Here is a 27173-nt window from a genome sequence, read left to right as displayed (position 1 = left end):
AGTTCTTGAGGGTTACAGGGGAATCCTTCTAAAACTGGGAGCTGGATTAAGCAACATAATTCAGGAAGGACGAGTCATAGTCCCTTATTATGACTAGCGTGAAAAGGGAAGTAAAATTAGCATTGCTGATGGAAATTACTGATGCACCAAGAACATTTCCTGTGAGACATTATTGAAAGTGCTCCATTTTAGTTTTATGGTGAACAGATTCTTCAAAAAACATAGTCTCAATTAGAACCCTGGAAATAAAAGAGGTATTTGAGTAATAACTAGAATCAATTTTTCTCCAGTTAGATGACATAGTTAAGATATGTTTCAGTATAGCAAGTTCATAGGCTTTAGATTTTAAAATGTTATTACAATTTTAATTGACTCAAAGATTTAAACTTCCCCATTTAGATCACTATGTGCTAATAGATTTTGTTCCTGAAGACCTTTGTTAAAAAACTGTGAAGTTACATTTACAGTAAGCGGAGACTGTGATCTGTGTTGACTTTTAACATACTTTAAGGAAATAAGACATTGTTTTAGCTATAGTTGTGAAGCATGGTTGTGCAATCTGTACATTTAATTTTAGTTAAGACACTATTTGCAAGACTGCATCTTATTTTTCTTCTTCATGTTGCCTCATGCTACAGTTTTATCATTTCAGTTTTACTTCTTCAAAGATACTGATATGTCTTGGAAAGAATTTTTTTTTTTTTACTTTTAAAAGGAACAATTGAAATGCAATATGAAGTAAATTATATAAAGACTCTAACTAGCTGGTGGCCTTGGTAACCCTTAAGAAAACTCAGTGATATACAAAATGTAGTTTTTCCTTCTTTTTTTCCCCCGATTTCTCAGATGTAGCATTGCATCAGTGCAGAACAGTTAAGTGTTATCATCACTTACATTATATGGCAAGAATATATGACAGCTAAGATACTGTTAGAGTCCTTTTTGAATTTCTGTATACTGAATGCATCACACTGTCAGCTCTGTAGCTCATTTTATTCCTAGTATTGAAAGGACAATTTTAAATAATAAAGTGCTTGTATGTTATTTTGTATTTAATCAGAGATGGAGGTTAAGGTCAGCCCCTCAGTGATACAGACTCTACAATTTACATCACAACTATGTCTGTTTAGATAGGTATAGTTTTATTTTTTTATATACAGAAAATCATGATTTCCAGAGATACTCCTGCCTATCCTTCTAATAATTGATAAAAGGAAGGATCTAATGTTCCTCACTGAGAAAATGATTAACGAGCTCTGGTTGCTCCTTGACCTTGTAATATGTTTGCAAAGTGCTTTGAAACCTTGCTTTGAAACTGGTATGTGCAACCAAGTATCCCTATTTGTTAAAGAATCTCTATTCCTGACAAGGAATCAGATCCAACATACTTTTTCATCTGTTGTCTTTTTATTTTCTCCTTCTACATTCAGATCATGACCACCATTCAATGAGACCAGCAGCTAAACAGAATGAGAAATGGTAAATTTGAAAGGACAGCTTAGGGAAGCCAAGCAAATAACTGACACTGCTCATGGCTGGGAAGCCTACAAGGTGAATGGATTCCTAATTAGTGTCTTTAGAGAGACATTAACTCTTCTATTCTTTTTTAACCTATTCTATTTTTGTAAAATCGTATATATACAGGGCTATAATTTGTTTGATTGAGTAGTTGATTTATTGCTATAATAATCTTCCAAAAGCTACATTTTTCTGTTTTTACTAATATCTGGTGGTATCTTACCTTAACAGAGCAGTGCTTATGAAGATAATTTCATATTTAGGAAAGCCTTCTGTAGTGCCAGACCATCTCCAGAATATTCTGATACAGTTTCTTCCAGTAGACAATACTAATGTGGTGGTTATACTTTTTAGGCTAATTATATTTTTTTTCCTAGAAGTTACATTAATTTTAGAATTCATATGGGGTGACAACTGTATTTATCCTTTTTTCTGATCTCACTTATGCTTCCATTATACAATGTTTATTATTAGGAACTCTTCAAATTTGGTCATGGGTATTTCAGTTATGTTGTGCTGCAGACTTAGCACTTTTACAGCATGTCATGCTCCTCCCCTGTCTGCATAGCTGAATAGGACTGCAAGGTCTCCTTGTATTTCAGAATGTACACAAAAATACAGACCTTCTGAGTGTTTGTGTAGTTTGCTTTGTGTTGTCTCCCTTCCCAAATTAGCTTATGAGTAAGCTCCTGAAAGTGTAGTACTGAATAATGTTCAGATGTTTTAGCTTTTATTTTCTTTGATAGCCTGTGTAATTATTTATCTGTTTACCAGTTCATTTCACATAATCTTGCATGCCAACACACATAAGTTTTTGTGAAGATTTGTGGTATAGTATTTCTCTATGTAATTTTGGGATATATTTAGAGAAAGGTGGCTTTTCTTGGAAATGTATGTAGTATTTCAAAACAAATTCTTCCAGCAAACTTGTACCACATTTTGAAAACGGAGAGAAGTAAATGAAAAAAAAAGAAGTGATAGTGCCCACATGGAAGGATTCAGTGGAACAAATACAGGCCTGGTCAAGAGGAAGTTTTGAGTAAGCTTTGTATTCCTACAACTGATTGGTCTTAATCATCATTTGATATTCAAATAGTATTAAATAATGAAGTGGCTAAATATCATTCATCAGTACTGTTCCTGGGGTTTAAGAGTATAAGAAATGGAAATGTAGAGAGTTGCAATCTCACTGTTTTCAAATCAGGTGCTAATTTTGCATGTTTTCATTTGTATGTGGTGACTATAAGACAAACAAGAGTTTGATAGAAAGGATCTCCACTGAGGGTAGATTTCATCTTGGTTTTCCTACTCAGTACTCAGGTTCTTTCAAAAGCAGTAGGAGCTACAAGTGCTTATTGTATGTAGAGCTGAACAGAACATGTGAACTTGCTTGTCAGTTAGTATCATTGAATATTTGGAAATGTTTACTAGCCACAACCCATCCCTTTCCTTCAGTCACCTAGTATAAGCACTCTAGATAAAGTCTTGTGTGAAGGGATCGTAGCTTTCAGAGCTTGTCCAGTAAGATTCTTAAGGATCCCGATGCTTATCATCAGAAGTAAGGTTAGCTAGCCCAAGTTCAGCCTGGTCATTTCCTTAGTTCCTGTTGGCTTCTCTGACAGTGAGCCAGAGCTCTGCTGATATGAATACCTGCAGTGAGGCATCTGGCTGTGACAATGTATAACTATGACTATGACAAGACTCAGACTTGGGATTCTTTTTTATTCTGCATTGATGTAATTGCTGGGTACTTTTAAATTGTTTCAGTCTAACACTTTAACAAAAGAATGATGAAAAAAGATGCTTTGGTCTTAACTTTTTTTTTAATGAAATATTTTTAGTCAAAAGAAGATTTTATAATTTTCTTATAACAGTAAATGAAAAATGTATTTCAGCTATTTGGGCTTCCAAAGAAATGCACATTTCTTATGTGAAGACATTTTGCTGAAGAGATTTTTTGGTAGAAAATGTGTGTTTTCTAACAGGAACATCTGCAAATTAAAAAGTAGGAAGGAGGGAAAAATGTGCTGTGAAATCCATCCATTTTAAAAACTGTATAAATGGTAATTAAAAAAATATATAGTATATCCTGCAATGTCATGAGTAGATGCAAACTTCTTAATCATTGCTACAGGTGGTTTTCACATGATACAAAATATGAGGAGGGAGAGAGACAAAGTTGTCATGAGTCCTTACTACTTTTTTCTTTATTTCCCCATTAATCTTTCCAGCTCCTTCCTTGAGCTTGTTTCTCTAGTGTGACTGTTTGCAATTAATTTTTATTTTTTCCTGACAGTGCTTCTGTGATATGTGCTATGTTCACTGATATAGGGTTTACTCTATAGTACCATTACATTTGAATGTTTATTAAATATTATTATAACGTTCATGCCTAATCTTATGTGTCTTCCCTTCTTGGACACTGCAGGGAATTTTTTTTTTCCTAGAGGTTGGATTTTAGAATACACAGTACTTCTCATGAGCCACACAGGATCTTCACTGGATCTGGCTTGTTATTAATGTTTTCAACAGCTGCCCAAATAATGTTTGCCATCAAATGAACAATGTCAGTTGCTACCTCTACCTTCATTATAAGAACCCCATAGCTAAATTAAGATAATTTCTAAACTAGTAGATTAAAACCTCTCCCAAGCACTGGACTAACTGGCACATGTGATACTGTGCACAGACTTCAGCAAACTCTCTTATCCTCCCAAAGATGATTGAGTACAAGCTGCCTTTTAAGAGTAGTTCCTGAAACAATCTGCCTACCAAATTTTGTTCAAGGACCTGTTTGGAAGAGGAACAGGAGAAAGATCTTTTAGGGAGTATTTTAGGAGTTTACACAGACAAGTATATTCTAGTGTTCAGGGGGATTTCTGGTTGCTGTTAAGACATAATCTTCAGCAGATTCCAAAAATCACAATACTTGGAAGAAATAAAAGGATAACAAACAATTTCCCTTGGTCATACATCGTGTGACCATGTACTGGAAATTAGAAGGAAAATATATCAGTATGAAAATTTTGAATATTCTTTATGTTCTTTAACCTTAAATATATATTGAGATGAGGGCTGATTCTTAGCAGGAAAACCTGAACTAATCTCACAAAAGGGCGAGGCTTCATGCTACTTTACAAAGTACAGTTTTATAGCCACTATATATATGTGAGAATGAACCATAATGGTAGTACTTTCTCTCTGTAAAGCTTAAATACAGATAACAAGTTAAATGTTCTTTACAAGGGGAAACGCATAGAAGGCAAAGGATGCATGGAACTCGAGTTCAATCCATATAACTCCCAAATGTTCTTTCAAGGTATAACTTGCAGACATTTCCACAGCACTAGCTTCCTCTTGCCCTTGAGACCATGACAGGACCAGATTCTTCTTCAGTTCTCTATTTTGCACATACTCATCTCCAGAGACCAAAAAGCTCCAGCTCCAATAAAGGTGAATTGTGGTCTGTGTCCACAAGGAAGCAGAGAGAAGTATATTCCTATTTTATGTGTTGTTGTTTTAGACTACAAAATAAGATGACCATGCCGACAAACTGCATATTTGCCTCTCAAACTGATGAGTGAAATCACTTGCAAGCATGACAAGCTGAAAGGACTTTCCACTATTCCGAAAAGCACAGCTAAAGGGATACCTTCTGACCTAGCAGCTAAAATATAACAGCAGCAGGTGTATAATATATAGCAGCAGGTATAATATATTAGATGAAAAACTGGAGTTATCTAAAATTTTGGAGGTCTGTATATGTATGATGGAAATTGAGTTAGAGGTTTTTCAAATCTGTGATACTGTTAAGCTCAGTAGTTTATTCCTAACTTGATGAAAGTATTTCAAGATCTGATTATCTAAAGTTTGAAGTTTTTTTTTCACAGTGGATTTGAGAGAAGCCTTAAGAGCAAATATAAATAGATACCTAGCACTGTGGTGCTTTAAATCTCTGTCAACATTTCTGCTGTGATCAGGAGACAGTGCAACATTTCCTTGGGCACAAGCTTGGAAGCATAACCCTGAGTACTTTAAGCATATTTTAGCATATAATGAAATTAGGAAATGGAATTTACATGGCTTCCTGTTACAGTGCCTTTATTTGATAATTACCACTACAATAAAGTAAGTAAGTCTATTTTTTTTGGGGGACTTGTGATTTTTCATCACCTTGAAGGAATGTTTTATCCTTGGTTGACAGCATATTTTGGACAGTTCATAACTGCATGTTAATGAAAAACAGGAACATTTTATTTTTAGGAAAGGGACTCTGTTCTTATAATCACTTGATATTTGTATATGGAAAATTTTAGATATGTTGAAATATATGTGGTTTCTCACAGTTTTTCTGTATCTGGAAAATTTCCTCTAGGCCCAAATTTTTCCTTAAGGAAACTGCATTTCACCTTCCAAGGAAACTTCTGGTTTAAGACTCAAATAGATACTGAAAGGTTCTTGTCTTCAAGATCTCAATGAGCACCATGGCAATTTGTATTTGATGTTACTCCCAGCATGAAAAATTTATCAAATCATCCCCTTAGTGGTTGAAATTTCCTAATTTACAACAATTAGTGTATACATTTCTCTAAGTATCCCTTAATTTAATCTTAAGTGAAACACTGGGCTGATAGCTCTAGACTGCACCTTTTGCATGAAAGGCAGTTGTAGAGAATGTGAAGTTTTGGTTCAAACAGTGAAATAAGATTTTCTTCTCAAGACTTTTTTAAGATCCAGTTATTAAAATTAGTAGAGGAATGTCTCTGCCTGAATTAACGTGCAAATGAAACCCATATGCCAAGGTCAATATGGATTTTTATTTAACAGTAAGTGTGAGGGAGAGAGCTAGAGATAGGAAAAAACAGGAGAAGGCTGAGGGTTTGGGAAGAAAAAGGCAGATTCAAATAGGCAGATTCAGTAATCCCACTTCGTGGATCCTGTTGGCCCTCTTCTTATGGTCTTCTCAATGGTGACGGTTCCAGTCTTGATCTGTCAAGGGTGGGGGAACCCCATGAAACAAAGAATCCACTGAGTGTATATTTGCTTATGTTCAGGTGGGTATGCCCAGGTACTTTCCCTAGCTCAGGGTATTTTACACTGGGTGATGTAATACTTTGGATCACAGGACACTTGGAAGCCTTTGATGGTTTATAACACCTCCTAAGACATTACATCTGCCTCTGACATCAGAGAAGTTGTATTAATTATAGCCCATCAGCAGGGGTGAATACTATCAGGCTGCATGTGAGGTGCTTGTCCAGACGGGATTTTTCACAGTGAGCCTCTGATGATGGGTATGCATGCCCTCTGCACTTGAGAGATTGAACATTGATTGAGTCATTAACCATTAACAGACCAGTGTCTCACAGGCTTATAAAGATGATGTTAAAAATCTTTTATGAACTGTGGCTTTCTGAATTATACTTTTTCATAATTTTAAGTATGTGCATTTTCAAACACATTCTTCAGTCATTAACTTCACTGCACTTTGGAATTGACTCTACTTAGTGACAGTATCTTTAGTCCATGCTTAATATTTATTTTTCCAAGTGTAGTTCTTCAAATTTTAACACTCTTACTGTTGGTCTACTTACTAAAGTACAAATAAATATTTTTCCCATTATTGTAGATAATGGCACAGTGTTTCTCTCAATATAAACTGTACTTAATCTGTTAAATAAACCAAATTTTTTAAATGAACAAGCAGTTATAGTCTGATGTAATGACACATGGAATTAAGATGTGGATGACAATATTTTTGCAGAAATCTGAAATATCTGTACCCCAGAGTATGGGAATACTCCTCAATATTTGTGGTGTGTTGACCATGGCTGGATGTCAGGCACTCACCAGAGCTTCTCAATCATTCCCTTTTGAGGGGAGACAAAATATCACAAAGGTTCATGTGTTAAGATAAGGACTGGGATAGATCATTCACTGAATATGGTTAAGGGCAAAACAGACTTGAATTGGGGATATTAAATTAATGTATTGCTAATCAAAATCATATCAGGATAATAAGAACTAAAACAAATCTTAAAAACACCTTTTCCCCCCACCCCATGCCTCCCTTCCCAGCTCTACCTCCTTCCCCCCAGTGGCACAGGAAGACAGGCAATAGGGGTTAGAGTCAGTTCATCACATGTTGTTTATGCCTCTGGTCAGGGAGAGGAGTCCTTCCCATGCTCCAGTGTGGGGTTGCTCCCACGGGAGACAGTTCTCCACTAAGTTTTCCAGTGAGAGTCCATCCCATGGGCAGCAGTTCTCCATGAACTGCTCCAGCATGAGTCCATTTCCATGGGATGCAGTCTTTCAGGTGCAGCCTGCTCCAACATAGAAAAACCTATGGGTCACAAGTCCTACCAGGAAACCTGCTACAGCGTGGGCTCCTCTTTCATGAATTCACAAGTCCCTGCCAGGAGCCAGCTCCAGCATAGGCTTCCCACAGATTCACAGCCTCCTCTCAGACATCCACATGTTCTGATGAGGGATTCCTCCCAGGGCTGCAGTTGTATCTCTACTCCATCATGGATCTCCAAGGGCTGCAGGGGCACAGCTGCTTCACCATGGTCTGCACCACGGGCTGCAGGGGAATCCTGAGTCTGCTGCTTGGATCATCTTGTCCCCATCCTTCTCCACTGACCTGGGTGTGTGCACAGTTGTTCCTCTCACATATTCCCAGTCCACTCTTCTTTGGCTGCAATTACATCTGCACAATAACTTATTTCCTTTTTAAATGTGTTATCACAGGTTATTATCTCTGATTGGCCTACCTTTGGCTCTATTCTGGAGCCAGCTGGTACTGGCTCTGTTGAACATGGGAGAGGCTTCTGGCAGCTTCTCACAGGAGCCACCCCTGTATTCCCTGAAAGTAGTTTTTAAGTTTTGCATCTGTCCAGCTCTTTTTTTTTTTTTTTTATGCCTATCTGCATGGTAGATAATATTTCCATCTTCCCTGGTTACTTGCATATCTTTCTAAGATTCAAACAGAAGTTCTCTACTCAACTCAGCGGGTGAAGTTCACTGAGGAAGTTCAGTGAACTGCCTTAAGCAACAGATCTGATGATAATAGTCCCCTTCAGTCATGAAACCTCTCTTTTATTTAGCACAGAATAAATACCAACTTGTTTTCTCTTGGTATTAGTTATTGTGAAATTCATGGCCTGGTCACACAGAAGTGTTGATTTGACAGGGTATAAGGATCAAAAATTCTTATAATAAATATAATAATAACAAGGATCACTTAGATTTAAATTTATTGGTTCATTTAAAATGAAAAATGTACCAGTAAAGAACTTTTTTTTCTCTGTGTGTGTGTGTCTAGCCTCTTTTCTCAGAACAATTTCAGCATTGTCCTCAAAGCCATGCTCAGAGGGAATGCAGGAATGAGACTACAAATACTAGTTCAGTTTTGAATGCCCAAGGGGATCTGTGTGTTCAGACAGTCCAATGGATTAATGCACTGCTGGTCCAGGCCTGCATTTCCTCCCTGCTGCTAATTCTCTCCCTAAGTGAGCTTCTGAGAGCCTCCCTGGAAGCAGGCTAATGTGATGCAGGCTGCGGGGTGCTCTCATTCGAGGTCTGCAAGGAAAGGCCAAAACATATCTGCACTTCCCAAACCACTCTCTAAAGCTGGTTCTTGGATATTCCAAAGATTGCCTGACAGAAAGGCGAAAGACAAGAAAAAGAACAAATGAAGTTAACATAGCTGTATACTAACTACAGTTCCTTCCAATATCCTCTTTCTTTTGTTTTCCATAGGGAGAAAATGTCTTGGAGGTTAGTAATACAGCCTCTGAATGGGCCCTCTGAGTGGGGCCTCTGAGACATTATCAATCGATCCGAGATGGTCCCAGAGCTCTTTTGTCTTATCTTGTAAGGAAGAACAGAATAGTAGCTAGATAGGAAACCAAAACCAGTAGGCAGTCCTCTCTGATAGAAAAGAAAGTTGCTAAAGACAGTATAAAAGAAAAGCAGTTGCTGACTGCTGAGATAATTTATCCTGTATATTCAGTATTTCCACCTTTGAAGGTAAAAAAGTGCTGATGTTTAAATTGCTAAAATTAAATAAATATTGGTGTAAAATTGGCAAAGAAGCATGTTCCTGGCTTCCTTTTATCCTGTAGAGAAAGCTGAAATCCCGTTAGGAAGCCCTTCCTGCAATTATAGCCCTAGGGATTTAAAAGTAGTCACGTTGTTAATGGCCAAAGGTAATGAACTGAAAAGACAAATAAATGTTTTTGAGGAAATCTCTGCGGCTGTGACACCCCTGAGACACTACGTCAGGAAACACAATCCTCTTTTGAAAAGTTAAGGAGTTCTGCAGTACTTTAAGGTCTTTTAAACAAATGCAGTTGACCATAAAATGGTGCAGTACAGAACACCTCAAGGATTTTTGATTGCGTGCAGTGATTTTAAATATTGGACTTCTTCCTAAAAGGGAAGGAACTGGACTTGGTGACTTTACTAAGGATAATTGCTCTTCACAGTGGATTGCTAAAATTTGATCTAAAAATCTATTTGTCTAAAAATACATGAAAACAAGAGACATTATGCAAATAATGGAAGGCTTCTACATAAATGTAGGAGGAAGCAGACTGAAAAGCCATTGATCGTACAAGCATCAATATATGAAGGAAAAATCTAGGCAAACCAAACCTATTTACCAGAAAGTAAATAATGGAGGATAAGGGAGTGGAAAAAAAAGGAAGCATGATATGGAAGTGCAGTAATTTTATTGTTGTTTATATTCTTTAGAAGAGATTTTAATTTTCTTTTCTACTGAGAGTACTCTATGCTGGTTGTATTTTAGGGTTTGTTCCCTCAATATATGGTTTGTTTCCTTTTGTTTTTATGAAGAAAGAGAGTATGACTTTCTGTATTGAAAAAGCTGTCACAAATCTGGTGCCCAAGAGGTGGTAGTGGGGCTCTGACCAGTATGTGATGAAGAGTGAGAGAGCAGCACTCAGCTGGAGGACTCAGTAGAAGCTTTGACTAGACTAAGGCATACCTTCTGAGTGTGTATCTTACATGGGATTTAACATCACCATTCTAGAAAATGAATCTGACCCAGTTTGGGGAACATGTTGAAAGTTACACAGCTCTGATTACTGGTTAGAGGCAAGTTCTGGTGTAACACTGTCTGTAAGTTGTGCACTTCCACAGAGAAGATTCATGTGAGGTCAGATTCACTGGCAGAGGTACGGGTCTGCCGATGCTCATCTATGCTGTACCCCGACTACACACACATGGCTAAGGATGGAAGTTATTAGGTGTCTCATAACATGTGTGTCACTTTCCTGTGAAGACCTGGCAGCTGGGCTTTGTTAAATAACTAGCAATCTCCCTGTTCCCTTTGAGGACTTGGGTAGACAGCTCAGTTGGCCCTCTAAAAACATTCAGCATTCTGTTAGCTTTGAGTCTGACTGTGTGAAAGTACTGTATGAATAAGCATTCTCCACTTTGCACGATCTTGAGTCCACAATTCATCATGCTGAGGTATTGGATAGTTAGAAGAAGGCATTTTGGGCCTCCTAAGTGATTTGCACCTCTTTCACAGGTGCTTTCACAGCGCTGCTCTGGCTTGTGGGGACAGAATCATGGTATGTCAGTGAACTTCTTAATGTCTTGGTGTCTTTTGTTATATCAGTATCTGTTTATGAGGGATTAGGGCTTGATTTCTTCAACAAAGGGCTTTGATTAATATTTGGGCAACTCATTATAAACCCAGTCATACATCCACAAGTTTGTCCTATTTAGGCATGCAATATATAATGTGAAATGCAATTAATTGTGGGGCAGTAATGATTAAGTAGCATAGGCTTTCTTCCAAATTGTATGCTGCTCTTTATTATTTCTGGAACTGCAGTTCTCTTTCCTCAGTCTGATTCATTCTGAGTCATACAAGACACATTCTCATTGAAATGGGGTGCACAGCAGCAAGTGCTGTCATGCTAGTTCTGCACCATTAGGTAATTGTTTCAGTCTTTTCTAGTGGAGATGTCTGTAGCACAGGCAGTACAAAAAGATGAGGACAATGTGGGTGTCTGGTGGGAGGATTCAAAGTTAGAAGAAAATTACCTATTAGAAAAACTTCAGCTTGAGCTTTCTTATTACAAACTTGACAGTATTTCAATTTTAAAATATTTGTACATTGTACTTAGAAGTATGGAAATGATTGTTCATGTGCAGAACTAATCCTTTTTAGTACAGTGAAAAAAGACCATGAAGATTCATCTATTTGGGCAAGATTTGGGGCCCAGTTTTAAAACTGAATCAGTTCTTAAGACAGACATTATTAAAATGTCATTTGAAAATGTGTCTCAGAAACCAGAAAGTGGGATGTTTGGTGATTTTTATTAGTTAACTGATCAGTTTTACTAGTAACAACACAGCAATATCTATGCATTGTTTTAGTAATAATTTTAATAAGGCATATTCTGATTTACAGACAGTATTTCCTTCTTGTGTAAAAGGTAGAATTTGAAGCAGATAGCACTATAGTTAATATCTTTTAAATTTATTTTCTCATCTACTGTCTAAAATTCATAAACTGTTTACTCAGAAACAGGCAGCCTCCACTGCTTGGAGAGATATCAGATTAAAGAAAAACAGACACCTAGGATAGCACATCAGAAGTGACACAAAGGCAGGTATTTATGCAGGGATGAGGTGCTTCCCTCCCCCATGCTGTGAACAAGTCAAGAAGAATCATTACAAATAGGTGAAAAAACCCATCACCCCTCATCTTGTGAGAAGAAAAAAATGTCTGGGTAGGTGATTTGGAATAAGAAGTATAGGGAGACAGAATGGCTGAGATAAAATATGCTTTAATTTTAAGACAATCGTTAAAGTACAGTTGATTTGATTTGGTAATAACAGAGGATTATGTTAGAAACATGAACAGAACTGCTGAACAACATGAACTACTGTATTAGTGCAAAATAGCCAAACATAACACAATTTACTAATGAAAATATTTAAAATAAAAGTAAATATAATTATTGATTTTCCTTTCTTGAAAGTAAAGTACTATCTAGAGATAAAATGTTTTAATCTGTTGTTTTACATGTAATTTACCTCTTAGTTTTTAAAATCCCTTTTTTTTTTTTTTTGAGGTACCTTCTCTGGCTGTGAATTTATGAGAGTGTCCTTTTTAACTGTGTAGCTTTCAGTAAAATCCATTATCAGTTCTTTGTTTGAATTCAGTTCACATCATCTTCTCATAGGCTATAAAAAGACTCAATCTGTTCCAGAACAGTAATCACAGTCCATTAAACTCTGTTCCCTGTGGTCTTTGTTCGCAGTTACATATGATACTGTAATTGTGTGTGTGCGCACGTGTGTGTGTGTGTGTGTGTGTATGAAAGAGAGAGAGAAAGAAAGAGAAAGATGTTCAAGTGCCTTGCAAAACTGACACAAAAATTTACCAGTCTAGGCAAAACATATGCTTGTCTTTCCTTTAGAATTATGATAATTTCTCTGAAAAATTAGCAAGTGTTTCACTTGCCCAGTCAAAAAAATATAAAAGCACCCTCAGCTCTCCCATCCAAACAAACCCCACCCTGGAGGAGTAGATTTTCATAAAACTGTATCTGAAAAAAAAACTCCTGTATTAATTCTTTACTGTTCTTGATCACCAACCTAATCCACATGCCGTGAAGAGAAGACAAAAAATAAGAGTCTTTCATGTTGACTTCAGAGATAATGGAGTTCATGATCTAAAAGGTTGTCTCTGTAGATTGAAAGCTTGATATTTTTCTGCCAGATCAAACCTGTATTGGTCTACTCTAACTCCATTGAGTTTTACAAGGGAGGTAATAAATCTGGTGTAAGATCATAAGCTTATTGACAGATTCAAGTTAAACACAAAATACAGTAATAAAGGATGCTAGATTAAAGTTGCAGCCCTATGTGGTTTTCAATGTGTTTTCAGTATAGAGGAATGAAGTACCTCAAAAATTAATGTCATCTGAGCAAACTGATCACAGCAGTTTAGAGCTGCAGAAGATTTCCAGTATTTTTCCATGTGTACTGTGGAGAGCTTTGAAGAAGCTCTTTATTTAGCTATGTAAGATAAATCTGTTCAAATGATGCATACTGAAAAAATGAGTTTCAAGGAAGGTTGATCTGATTAGCACTTTAGCCCCAGCTCATTCCTGTATTTGACTTGAAATGAACAAGTTAGGTTTGATTTCAATAGGCTGTTCACATACAATTCAAATCTTTAGATGTTTTGCTGTAATGATACCAATATGTTCTGCAGTTAATAGCCTCAAGCTTTACAGTCTCAGCCATACGAGTAGGTCCAATACATGCAAAGTATGGCTTGAGGTCTTTGGTCTTTCCTGCAGGCTGCTTTTTCCTCAATCTGCTGGACACTAAATCCATGCAATGTTGTTACAAGCAGCCATAATTTTTTCTCAAATTCAAGAGAAAATGTTGGTGTTTTGATGGAAAAATAATTGCAGCAAATTTCAAGGGAGACCTCTGATGATGAATAGCAAAATACTGGTCAAGAGAACTCCCTGGGTGTTCTTTTCCTGCCTTATTCTGCTGGGATTCATGGAAATGGAATGGGTATCTTATAAGGCAGCTAGGAATGCCTGGAATTAATGCTGTAGTCCTTTTTGAGGAGTATTGGCTATTACAGAACAGAAAGGAGCTTCTGAAAATAATGTTTTGTGAGTTGCCATAGGTGTTTCTCTTTTTATAAAAACAAGCATAATCGAAAATATTGTGTTTATGTCTTCTTTTTTTCCCTAAATAAATGATTTCTAAAAAAAATTGAATATCTGCCAGCAATCTATTATTCCTGAGGAACCATACAGAAACATGCAGTGTATATGCATGGAGAGAAGACAGAAATTTGCTGAAGAAATAAATTTCCATTGATGGTATTCAATTCTTTATTCTATTACAAAAAAGAAAATCTTATTTTATAAAAATATTTAGACAATCTCCTTTAAAATGTAAGCTTTGATTGCAAGGCATTTGTTTTGCAGCATTATTTGACTGTGAAATAGACATAGTAATTATTTGGCCTGTTCTTCCTATTTTGTATAACAAATTTGTTTAATTGAAAATTGGATAGCAATTTGAAACCAGCGATACTTGGTGTGTTTTTGGGTGAAACAGAAAAGATCTAGAAAGAAAACAAATGTATGTTATACAGTGGACATTTGGACTCTGTTCTGTTCATTTATTGGCTCTGAGGTAGTACTTAATGAATGCCAAGGGACATAATAGTTTATGTATTAGAAAATATCATTCAGATAGCTGTGAATAGAGAATTGAATGAATAATTAATAGGGAATTAAACATAGTAATTGTATTGGTTTTGCATGGGCTGGTTTTTGGTAGTGGGGGGTCCACAAGGATGGCTCCTGTGAAAAGCTGCCGTAAGCTTCCACCACATCTGGCAGAACCAATCCCTGATGGCTCTGAGGATGGACATGCTGCTGGCCAAGGCTGACCCAATGAGAGAGGCTGATAACGCCTCTGTGATCATATATTTAAGAAGAAAATCAAAATAAAGTCACATAGATTTTGCTTCTAGTCAGAGAAGAGCATGAGGTGAGAATGTGTGTGGGAAACAACATGGAGACTTCAAGGTCAGTGGAGATAGAGGGGAGGAGGTGCTCCAGGTGCCAGAGCTGAGATTCCTCTGCAGGCCATGGTGCAGACCATGGTGAGGCAGCTGTGCCCCTGCAGCCCTTGGGGATCCTCAGGGATGCAGAGATCCACCTGCAGCCTGTGGGGGAGGTGCCCATGCTGGAGCCTGGAGGAGGCTGTGGTCCAGTGGGAGACTTCATGGAGAGAGGGGCCCTGCTTCCAGGCTGGAGCAGCCTGTCCTTGGAGCACTGCACCCCATGGAAGAGTGACCATGCCCCAGCAGTTTTGGGAGGACTGTCCGCCCGTGGGAGGGACTCAGGTTGCAGTAGTTTAGGAGGACTGCCGCTCATGAGAGTGGACCCACTCTGGAGAAGTTCACAGAGATCTGTGTCCTGTGGGAGGGACCCCACAGCCCCACAGGGGAGGGACTCCTCTCCCTGAGCAGCAGAAGAAAACCTTGAGTGATAGACTGACTAAAATCCTCACGCCCTGTCTTCCTGTGCTGTCAGAGGGAAGGAGGGAGGGGCGGGGGGAAAAGGTGTTTTGAGGGCTTATTTTACTTCTCATTATCCTCCCCTGATTCAGTTAGTAATAAATTAACTTTGCAGCCTTAAGTGGAACCTGTTTTGCCCTTGAAATGTTTTCTCCTGGTCCTTATCTCAACATGTGAGCCTTTAGTTAATTTTTTTTTGTTCTTGTCTGCCCAGCTGTGGCAGGGGAGGGTGAGCGAGCGACTCTTGTGGGTGGCTGGCATTGGTCCAGAGTCAACCTATGACAGTCATGGACCAAAATATCAGCTGAAAGTACTTCCATAAACCATATGAGCATGGTCTCAGTCTACTAGGAAAGTAAAAATTTTTTTTTTTGTTAGATTTTCCTGTTTTTTGACCAGGACTGGGGTAATTTTTTTCTAATTGTTCACATTAGCCATGAGGGGGCAGAACTTGGAGCTCTGTAGACATGTATAGGTTGTTGTTCTGTACCATCCAGATCACTGTTGAGACTGTCCGAGACTACAGAGAGAGTTGAAAGGCTTGAACAAACCAGAGAGGAAATGTCTTATGCCCTGCTAGTACAGACCAGAGTGCTATAAGGATCAAGTTCTCCCCTGATCAATAGATAAGGTGCACACTGTGGTTTTACCTGTGTGGCCATGAAGGGGATATGATGAAGTGGGATGGAGAACCCATCTGTACCCCAGCAGCACAGGTAATTGAGCTGGGGGGAAAAACAACCACCACAGGAAATTCTTCAAGGATACAAGCTGATCCAGTGTCCAGTGGGCAAGTTCTCAGACAGAATAGAAGGGCTAATGTTACTTCTGATCCTCTTGAAAGGACCTCCAATTCATATTTACAAGATACGAGTAACAAGTACTTGAAGCAGAACTAGAGGATCCCTGCCTCCAGCCAGGTGGAGGAAAGTGGCAATTTGATCTATCGGACTATGTGGATCTGATGGCGCAACGTACCCTGATGCCATGAAGCTATGTAGGAGCAGAATCCATCTGTATTTCTGAGGCGGCAGGGGGATCCCAACAGCTGACTGTACAGGAAGCTGAAGTGAGCCTGACCAGTGGCAAAACCATGTCATTTTGACTGACCCAAAATTCTTGTGCATCCTTGGCATAGATTGCTTCAGCAGAGGGTATTTACAAGACCCAAAAGGACATTTTTCAGCTTTTGCAAATAACCACATAGAGCCATTTAATATCAGTAAATACAGGAGATATAGAACAGTTGTTGTCAAGAAATTCCTGCATACTCATATACAATTACATTTTGCTGCATAAATACTGAACAAGGTAGTCAGCCTTCCTGTTTGTATTCTGAGCACCTGGCTGAAAGGTGACTGTGTGATCCTTACTCTTTCTGTCTCTACTATCAGGACACCCAATACTTCCTTACATTGTGATCTGCCTGAGGAAGTGCTGTGCCATTCCAAGTTGAATCCAGTTACAGCAAGCACTATGAATCTGCTATTAACAGCTGGACTATAGTGTGGTACTAAGGGACATGAGCTTTCCAGCCATACACTTTTGACATCCAGACTGTAAAATGCTGCTTCATGTTCTCCAACCTTGTGGGAACAGCCATAAGAGAAATTAAGCCAGAGTTACAGTAAGAAAAGATTTCCCTTAAAATATGAAATCTCAAAATAGTTACTACTTAAGTATTCAGGGTAGTCTTTATTTCTCTAGTGGACTAATACCTGAGGTCAGATCCATAAAATGTGTAAGAAGCAGCAGTTTTGTTTCTATTTGTAATGAATCACCACTATTTCTGACTTGGAGAAACATGATTTGGGAAAAATTGCAAATAAAACATTAATTTAGGCCTCCAGTCTTTCCTTTCTTTTTGTCTCTATCCCCTTCCTCAGTTCTCACTCATTTTTGGTTGAAAATCTAAAGAAGGGACCAGAGTGCTAAAAGGTTTTCTCCAGCAGTGTGTGTATGCTTATGTGTGTTATGAAAGCCTGTGCTGATTGCAGCAGCAGGAGCCAGCTTCAGGGAACAAAAGCTGTTTTCTTTCCCTGCCATTTGTTGTTCAGGAATTAATCTTGCATGTGTGCATGTACATTCACACACACATATATATACAGTTTGAAACATAATGGAGGCTGGAAGAATCTTCTTCATAAATGTGTTCCCCATAATTTTGTGTGAGGTAATCCTCCATCTTTTTTTTGCTCCTGAAACTTCTATTTTAATAATCTGCTGATTTTATGTTTCTGGAAATCTGTGAAATGTTGGGGTTTTTTTACCTAGAATGTAATTTATTCTAATGCAGCAAATCATAAATTCTTCTCAGAGAGAAGGAGCTGTATATATTCTTCTTTTCCTTTTTGGTGAAGTTTTCTGCTTGATGGCCCAGAATGAAAAGGTGGAGATAGAAGTGCCATGAGTCAGCTCTTCAGTTATCAAGGGAAAACTTGAGGGAAACATCAAAATCAGATTTAGAGAGGTGAATAATGTCACATGGCAGTGTGAAAATCAAATGACAGTTTCAAATGTGACTGTTTCAAAGGCTATATATTAAAAATTACAGGCATGTCAATTTTGCCAATAAAACTACAGCCATATATGCATTTTAACAACTTTTAAATTTTTTGCTTCTTCATTTAGTATATTGGAGGAGAACTTTGTGCTAGTAGAAATTATTTAATATTTATGGATGTTAAGATAATGAACTGATTGTTAATTTCATAGGCATTCAAGTTCAACATTTTTCTTTGTTTGAAGTCTTGTTCCATACTTGGGGTGGAAGACTATGTTTGCAGCTGATACTAGAGAAGATTAACAAGGAATTCTTCATTTATAGTTACAAGATCTGTTAAAATACAAAAGTGATGGGCAAGAATTGAAAAAATATAGCCAGTAATACCTGGAAGAGGTGTTCATCCAAATTCTGGGCAGGATAATAGTATACTGGTTTAGTTTTTCCTTCTTAATACTGACATACATGAACCTTTTATGGACCTCTTAGTCAGCATTTCAACTTCCACAAAGGCAGCTGAAAGAGATTTTTAAAAGCCCTGAACTGTAATAGAAAGTACTTCCTACAGATTTCTTTTCTTACCGAAACTCTGACATTTCTGATGTGGAGATAGAGGTGAGAAGGAAAAAAAAAAAGTAATAGGTACACCAAGAGATTCTTTTTGCTTTAAATGACAGATAAAATGGTATGGTGAAATAACAGTATTCAAGGTCCTGCTGCTTTCAGCTCTTCTTGGGGTATTACTGGTGTTTGAAATCCATCCATAAACTGATTTTGACTGTGTGAAACTCAGTCCTGTAATGCAGTTTTTTTCTTTCTCTGATATAAGGGACATGTAAACTAATGAATATTAACATGGCTGTGTGTGACCAGTCTTCCATCTGATGAGAATTTGAATGCACTAATGAAAAAAATTGAAAGGAGAGCATACAGAGGTTCTGGACCTGTAAAAGTACATTTCTGTGTGGTCTATCTCTAACCTCTGCCTCCCTTGTTATCACTTGTCCTAGTAGGAAATTTTCAAAAATTATCATAATGCAAATTATTTGTATCACTAACTTTAGAAAGAACTTGAACAAATTCTTATGTCATGCTTTAATTTAAATACAAGATTTAATTTAAATATATGAAATCTTACTGATTATTTTTGACTCTATCCTGAAGAGTTTTTTCAAGTCTGTATTTTTCCACTGTAGTTTAGGTTTAGAAATGCCCACTCAAAACTTTTTGGTGTTGTACCTGTAATACAGTTTTGCCATGAAAATGGTGGAAGATTGAAACTAAATTAGGATTCAACAGTTTCTGGTACATTTAATGAAAGAAAAAGGTGAGAGCTGGGCTGCAGATCAAAGTGGGAGTTCTGGAGAGTCAAGCCGCAAGAGAAAGAAAGATTCAAAAGTGATATTTAGGCTACTGGAAAGGATAATTTTCCTTCCTGTCTTTCCCCTATTGGCAGTTGGTGATTGATCTCTCAATGGTCATAGCAATATTAAATATTTTTTAGGGCTCTGATCAACTATGATAATTTTACTGCCTCTTCTTAACTTGTCAACTTGAAGTTTTGTTTATGACTAGTATGAGCCCTGCATGTATGTCTAGCACCTTATTTTGTTCTTTTAGGTTGTTTAGTACACATGTTTTGAATAGGCTTTTACCACAATTTTACCAAATCATTTGTTGCGGCTTGTGAAGTATATAAACGGGTGTGTAAAAACTGTCTCTTATTTAAAAAGTGTCATCACCTGTTCAGCTAATGGTTTTGAAACTGTCTTTCAGAGACCTTATTCTGCCCCAAGACCTCCTGTATAAAAAAGGTAAAAAATACATTGTCCAAAACCATCCATGTAATGATGCACCTATGGCAAAACCAGTGTGTATTGTGAAAGTCTTTGCTATTGTCATCCAGTTCTCTGCTGCTATCTGATTCTGCTTCTGTCCTTTTAAAACATGTCTCTCTTTCACGGTACAGACGTCTCTTCTCCAATTCCCAGTATTCTTCTTTTTGTGTTCTGTCAAGGTGCACTAGTATTAGACTGGTAATATCTGTTAATATAAATTAATTTTCGGAAATACTTTATGTTCATAGTGTAGCTTTGGTAGAATCAGGCCCAAAATTTGGTGTTTGGATTGATAATTCTTTGGTGTGTCCAGAATTTAAAAACCGGGCTCTTCTTTTGCTTTTTTGCTGTTTTCTGAATTTTTATGAGCCATTTTTCACTCATGTTGGATTGACTTCATTAGTCAGGGTATGGCTAAAATAAAAACTGGTTTACACAGACTCAAAATTTGAAATATTCAGAATAATAGTGTTTTCCATGGAAATTTGATTAATACACTATCTTACTGACAAGAACAAAAATAACTACTGCAAAGTTAAATTCTTTTTTTTCCCTTGGGGAAATTCTGACTGCCTTGCAGAGTAACATGAAAAAGACCATCACATATATTCTTTCTTTTTGGGTTAGAAAATGTATTATAACTATCCTCCTTGTACTGAAAAATGACATAAGATTCCTCTAGCAGAGAAGAAAATTACATTACATGACATACTCTATTTTAACAGGTCCACATTTTTTTTTTGTCTAGATTTCTTCTCCTGACATTTTTTGACCATTACATATTGAGTCTGAGTAGAATTTGGGCTGCCTTTCTCCCTCACAGCTGTTCCTTATCTAAGTTCAATAATAAAAAAAAATATTATGTTTAGGATTTAATTTTTCTGGATCACAATGAAAATTTGGGCAAAGCTGCTAAATGGTTGCAATCCTGCAGAAAAAAAAAAACAACAAACCAAAACAACCCCACACCAGAATCTGTTGGCAAATCTACTAGCAAAACAAACCCCAATATGGCCTATAAAATGTTGTAAAGTTTTTCAGGCCTCCTAGTAGTAAGTATTTCTTCTGCCTGTGACATATCCCTCTGCACAATGCCTAGATTTTTACAAGCAGTATCACGGATTGTATTTTGCTTTTCTTTCTACCAAGCAAAGGTGTTGTTTGTTTAGTTGCCAAGTTACTTGTGTTGGTTTTAAGTGTGTTTATATAGTCTATAGAGGTAAAACAAACTAACCTGATTCAGGCTGAGGCTCAGGCCTTCAGGGAGACACAAACTGGGAAGATGCATTTCAAAATTCCGAGTGATACAATTCACTCAAAGGAAAGAGTGCAGCAAACCAAATTTATCCTTCCTATGACATAAATGAAGTTCCACCACAAAAGAATTTGAACTAGCTTGTCACAAAAGTTACAAGACTCCCTCCTACCCCCTCTCATTTCAGAAATGTTCATATGTATTGAGAACTATGAAATGCCATAGCAAATAAGCTATTAATTTAGCCCATGTCGATAATGGAGATTTTAAGGTAAAGCAGTAATGATATACTACTCTTCTCCATCATGCTATTCGAGTTATTATATGTTCATTAAACATCCAGAGGAAGGTTAGATTTCATAAAAACCAGTTGGATTCCTTCAACATTTATCATTTTTGTAGTATTCTTTGGAGAGAAATGTTCTTAAATTGCGCATTTAAAGATGACACTGTGTTCTGTCCCTGTCATTCTGGCATTGTGACCAGTGACTGAATCTTCTGTTTCCATGTAATGGCAGAGGTCCCAATTTTCTGCTCACAAGATAGTAAATGGTCCAGTTCTGTTTCCAGCCAGCCCTTGCATGTAGGCCTCCTTTCAGCACAAGGGAATGAAGCAGCAGGAACCTGACAAGTGATGTGTGCCTGACTATTGCCCCAACATGGATTAAGACTGCAAAACTCTACGTGTAGATAAGCATCACTCAGGAATGCATGTTTTGCACATTTGGTGTGGTCTACTTTTGCATTATTCCTAGTCCATCCAACAAACTGGGTATTTCAAGGTTTTTTTACATAGTTCCATATTTTATTATTCATTGTTTTGAAAGTAGTATTCTTTTTCGTGCTATTGAGCAAATGAATAATATCCAATGATTAAACTGGCTGGAAAAATGTTTTGTACTTTAAAAGATGGCAGACCTTACACCTAATTTCTGTGAACAAAGGAGTGTATTCCTTCCAAAGAGGTCCTTTGCAGCCTTGTCCCTATGTATTATGTTGCATTCTAGATTTTAATTGTGTGACATTAATAAACCATTAGAAGGGAAGAGGCACAGCTGATAATCAGAGTTTCTTATTAAATGATTAATGTGACTCTAGTAGAGAAAGTGTATACTGACCACTTGTAATGAATGCTTTTGTCTTCCTATGAATCCCTTCTTTACTTTCTAGTCCTGCAAGTTATTTGAAAAAGTCTTGTATCACTCTGGAAGATCTTGTCTGGGCCTAGTTTCATGCTTCTACTTCTAATGGTATATTAAACTTGGCTGGAGTCTGGCTTGGATGGGGAAGGAACCGAAGGCCACCTTCAGCGTTTTTAGACAAGAAGCAGATCCCAGACCTGATTATTTATCCACTTCCCTATGAAGTGGAACAAAACGAGTTCATATTAGAGAAGAAATCAGGAAATGTTTGTTGGTAACAGTCTTGTAAAAAAAAAAAGTCTTCACTCCCTTAGTTTGCATGATTGTGAGAGATTCAGCATTTTCACTCAGAAAATAGGATTTGCTAAATGTAACTGCCACTCTATTTTACTTAACTTTCTATGAGGGTTTTCCTCAGGTATTGAAGATAGTCAACTTCTTTCAGATTTTGGAGAGTTCGCTGTTCTATTGGGTTTTATACTAGGACACCATTTGCAGTACTAAAAGATGTATGTAGATTTTTGTAGCACATCTAATCGTTAGATTGCCCTTCACTCTTTTAAAGCATTGCCATGATACTAAAAAAAAAAATTTAGCTGCCATATTAAAACATTGTTTATTTGTGCTTATTATTTATACAGAATCTGTGAAGCTATAAGGGTTTAAGCATACAATCTATTCCTTTCTCCTCATGTGTGAGGTCCCTCATTCTTAGATTAATCTAGTCATACAGTCCACTTTTGAATTCTACTTCTTCAGGGTTCCAAGATTTGCAAGACAAGCTGGAGAAAGAGAATGAGGGACAAATTGATTCTATGAATCTTCTAGTCTGCATTATGTTGGAGAAATCCCAAGCTCCATCTGGGACTATTAGCCTTCAGGAGTCTATTGATAAAATGGATTCCCTGCAAGTCAAGTGAAATAAACTCTAAGTTGGAGACCTAATACTCTGAAAGGGCTTAATGCTCAATTTGTCTTCAGCTGTAGATCCACAGTGGTAAGACAAGCTAAATGTTAAACTCTAGTAATGCATTTTTTCCCTACAAATGGGCTGACAACATAAGACTGACTGCAACAGCTGCTATTGATGCACTCTGCTACCTCATCTCTAATTAGAAAAAAATACTTTCTCAGCACCAGTAAATCTGTGATAACTTAAAAAATAATAATGAAAACAGATAATGAAGACATTTCCTGCTGTTTGCTCTTGCTCTGGCCTTTTTTTTCCCCTAAAGCTCTTTGTACACCTTCTGAATTTTTCCACTATTTAAAGAAATAGTGAAAAAAGTTATTCTGCAGGTCATTTCATAGCAACAGCTGTTACCCAGATGTTTTCTGTTGGGGATACATATCTGCCTCACTCTGTAAATCTAAGACATTTTATTTTATGCAGTTTGTTTCTAAAAGAACTCAGACCAGTTTTAAAGATATTTTGATACTTAAGAGAACGTCTTTCTGTTATAGTTGAATTGACAACTTATGGGTGATAGAAGAACAACAAACACCGTAGACATGTGTTTATCATAATGGAACTTTTTATATTTTATCTGACCTAACTGAGAACATTCTTCTTGAATACTCCTAGTCATAACCCTAACTAGCAAAAAATTGCAAATGTCTAGGTTAAAGGCAACACTTGTCATACTCTCTCTGTTTTAAGTATCTCTGATGAGGAGCATCATTTTGGCTTCTTCAGAGTAGCCAGGATTATCTGTACAATCAGTTAATGAAACTGAACATGAATTGTGCTGATGAGGCATTCCAGGGCATGGACTGTGTTCCATTTTGTGTAATACACATATCATGTCTATTTAATGCCTAAATTAAGGAGCTGACCATGAAGCAGTGCCACTTAAATGAAAGAATGAAAACAGTTTTGCACTACATGAAAGATTTTAAAATAGGTTTATTTTCTTTTAAAATTTCTGAAGTGGACTTGATCTAAAAATTGTACAAAAAAAGTGGATAAGATTTTTTTGTGCATGAGGAACTGGTGGTTTCTTTATCGTGTTAATCCATTTCTAGTCTTCTGCTGAACAGTTACTGACTCTCCTTTATCATTTATTTGCATTCTTTGAACATGCAGCCTCTGTTGTTTCCATCGCCTTTCCTTTGTATTCTTCCCTCCCTAGGATCTAGCCCTATTCTTTGCAAGAAAAAGCACAGTGTCATTCATTTGTTGTCATTCACTTTCTGTGATTTCTCAATGGCTCAAGCAAAAATTTGAGACATATCTGGTTTTGATGACAAGGGTGATTAAAACTACTGTAGTTGTTCACTTTCATGATTTATGATGATTCAGTGAAAAACTTGCAATTAAACCAGGTATTTATCAGATCTACATTTAGGGATTAATCTTCTGTAGACTACTTTTATATTTTTAGTATGTTAAATGAAGCATGTTGTAAATGTCACTGTATGTGTAAATGATGAATTCTGCTAGTTTGAGAAAAACATTATCACTAGTAAATAGGTAAAATGAAATAATTTGCTATTAGCAATTAATTCAGAAGCCCCACAAAAAGTAATGGTCCCTTATACAGTTGAACTTCCTCTCTCCCCAAATCCTCCTAGTTTGATCTGTCAGCCTTGGAAGATTTATTTAATATTCCCAACATTCATGCCAAGTAGATTTTAGTTGCTTTCAGGTTATATTATTTGGAACAAAGTGTGGGTCCAAGAAGATGCCTTTTCCCTATGCCTGACCTAAGAAGCTGATCAGCATTTTGTGGAGTCCTGGAAAACAGCTATTATTTCCACCTGGAAATAAAAAAGATTTTCTGTGCAACAGTATTTTCTGTAGGAGCAAATGTTCTGTTCCTCCTCTAAACAGGTCCCATACTGCTGGCCTTTCTCTAACCCCTTGAACAGTGATGTTTGCCTAATCTTAATTCTGTGTGGGATCTGTAGATTGCAGTACAAAAGATGGTAAATACCTCTGTTCCTATTGTTGAAGAGGGGTAAGATTTGTTTTCTGTCTAGACAAACTTTCATGAATGCAGTAATAAGAATCAAAAAAATCACTTGATGATTATCTTCAAGTCCGACTCTAAAGTAAATGACCCATATGGGTATTGAAGTAAATAAGCGCTAAAAGATTTTTTCCTACAGTCAGTGGAGGAAAAAGAGAATGAAAACCAAGAATGAAGTCCATGCTCTAAAGATAAAGTGATCTTATTTCATTATCTTGCTAATTATTTAATCATGGGATTTTTGTGGGTTTTCTCTAATACAGAAGAGGGTGTGTGACTTCTTTTCCTTCAACTACTAACTAATAAGCTATTTTTGTATTTCTTATTTATTTTTGGTCTAGACAAGAAGAATCTATTTGGGAAAAGAGAGGAGAAATACAATATAACAAAATGAAATGTTTTTACAAAATTTAAAATTCTGTTTCAGAATGTCTGTTTGCTGCTGACAGTGAGAAACATGCTGCCTGAGAACATGTCATCATTGCAGCAGAGGAATCCGTTCTTTTTATCCCAGCTACACTGATAAAATTGCAGCAACACCAGCTTTCAGGATTTTTCTTTTTTATTTTTTCCAACTTGATTTTGAAAGGTAATGTCCCTTATTCTCATGGTTCTTTTATGCATAAAGATTATGAAGAAATTTAAGAAATTGTTATAGAAGTTAATGGTGGAATTCTTACTGACTTCATTTAGGCTTCAATTCTGTCAGGTATTCAGGAAAGTGCTATATTTTCATTTATTAAAAGCTAGAAAAGGTCATCATAGGTCCTGGTCCTCTGTTTTACTGTGTGTGTGCTGAAGGTTGCATGCATGCAGAGCTTCAATGAAGTTAACAGTGTTTCATGCTGTCACAACAATCTGCCCACCATCTATAATTGTAGGATCAGGACAATGACTTGTAAACTAAAACACTGATGGGCTAAACTGCTAATTCTACCTTTGAACCTCTGGGGGAACTGAGTCTTGTCTTTACCCAGACAGCTATGCAAGAGATTTTTGTCCAACCTATCTGGTAATAATACTCTAGAGGTAATTTGCTGTATTTTTGGAAGCATTCACTCTGCACTCTGCATTCACTATTATGTGACTGCCCTGAGACATCCAAATATTTTAACCTTAGTGCAGTTATTTAGTTATTTGACCTAATCAATGTATGTAGGATATAATTGCTTTCTCTCCTGTAGGAGGTAGCACAGGAAAGAAATGGCATAATTCAGCATTTCTCTCTTCTGTAGCGACAGCCTGTCATTTCCTGTACTGTGCTAGGGATTATGAATAGACAATGTATGTAGGCTGAACATAGTTGCTTGGTAACTGTCTTCTTCCTTTTCTTAAATGCAATGGCCTCTCTTCAGAAAAAAAGTCAATTTGTTTAATTTCTTTTGATTTTGAAGCTATAAATTTGCCTTCAACTCCTCTATCTCAATAAATAGAGGGGGAGGTTATTTGAAACTTTGAACTATTAATTTGCTTGGACTTTCTACAACAAGCCATCTAATAAATGTTAATGTGGTCATCTTCATAATCAGACTTTTTTCACTCAAGTAGAGCTTATATATAGCATAGATTAAACTTTGGAATTGTTATACACTAGATCATTTTTATGGTACAGGATTGAAATGTTTGCAAGTTTGACAGTCTTCTATTCAAAATCAAGTTTGTTCACCATTAACTAATGGATATTACTATGAATGCACAGACAGATTTGCACCTTACTGTAAAGTTTAAGGGAAAACACCAGGTTTAAAAATTTGCAAGTAAAGCCTGAAAACTGTGAGAAATAATTGCTTAACTTCATATGTTAAAAGCTGTAGGAAGTTAAATGACCTAAGATGAAG

General features: G+C 36.9%; 1 long non-coding RNA gene across 1 annotated transcript; it reads left to right on the top strand.

Annotated features, from left to right (window-relative positions):
• The first annotated feature begins 1471 nt into the window (after positions 1-1471).
• LOC119696125 lies at positions 1472-25868 on the top strand. The gene is made up of 3 exons (XR_005255496.1): positions 1472-1551; positions 19905-19942; positions 25763-25868. It is a non-coding gene; the product is annotated as an uncharacterized LOC119696125 (long non-coding RNA).
• The last annotated feature ends 1305 nt before the right edge of the window (positions 25869-27173 follow it).

Source organism: Motacilla alba, chromosome Z (genome assembly GCF_015832195.1).
Source record: "Motacilla alba alba isolate MOTALB_02 chromosome Z, Motacilla_alba_V1.0_pri, whole genome shotgun sequence".
NCBI classification, from domain to species: Eukaryota; Metazoa; Chordata; class Aves; order Passeriformes; family Motacillidae; genus Motacilla; species Motacilla alba.
This window is presented reverse-complemented; position numbering and strand designations above follow the sequence as displayed.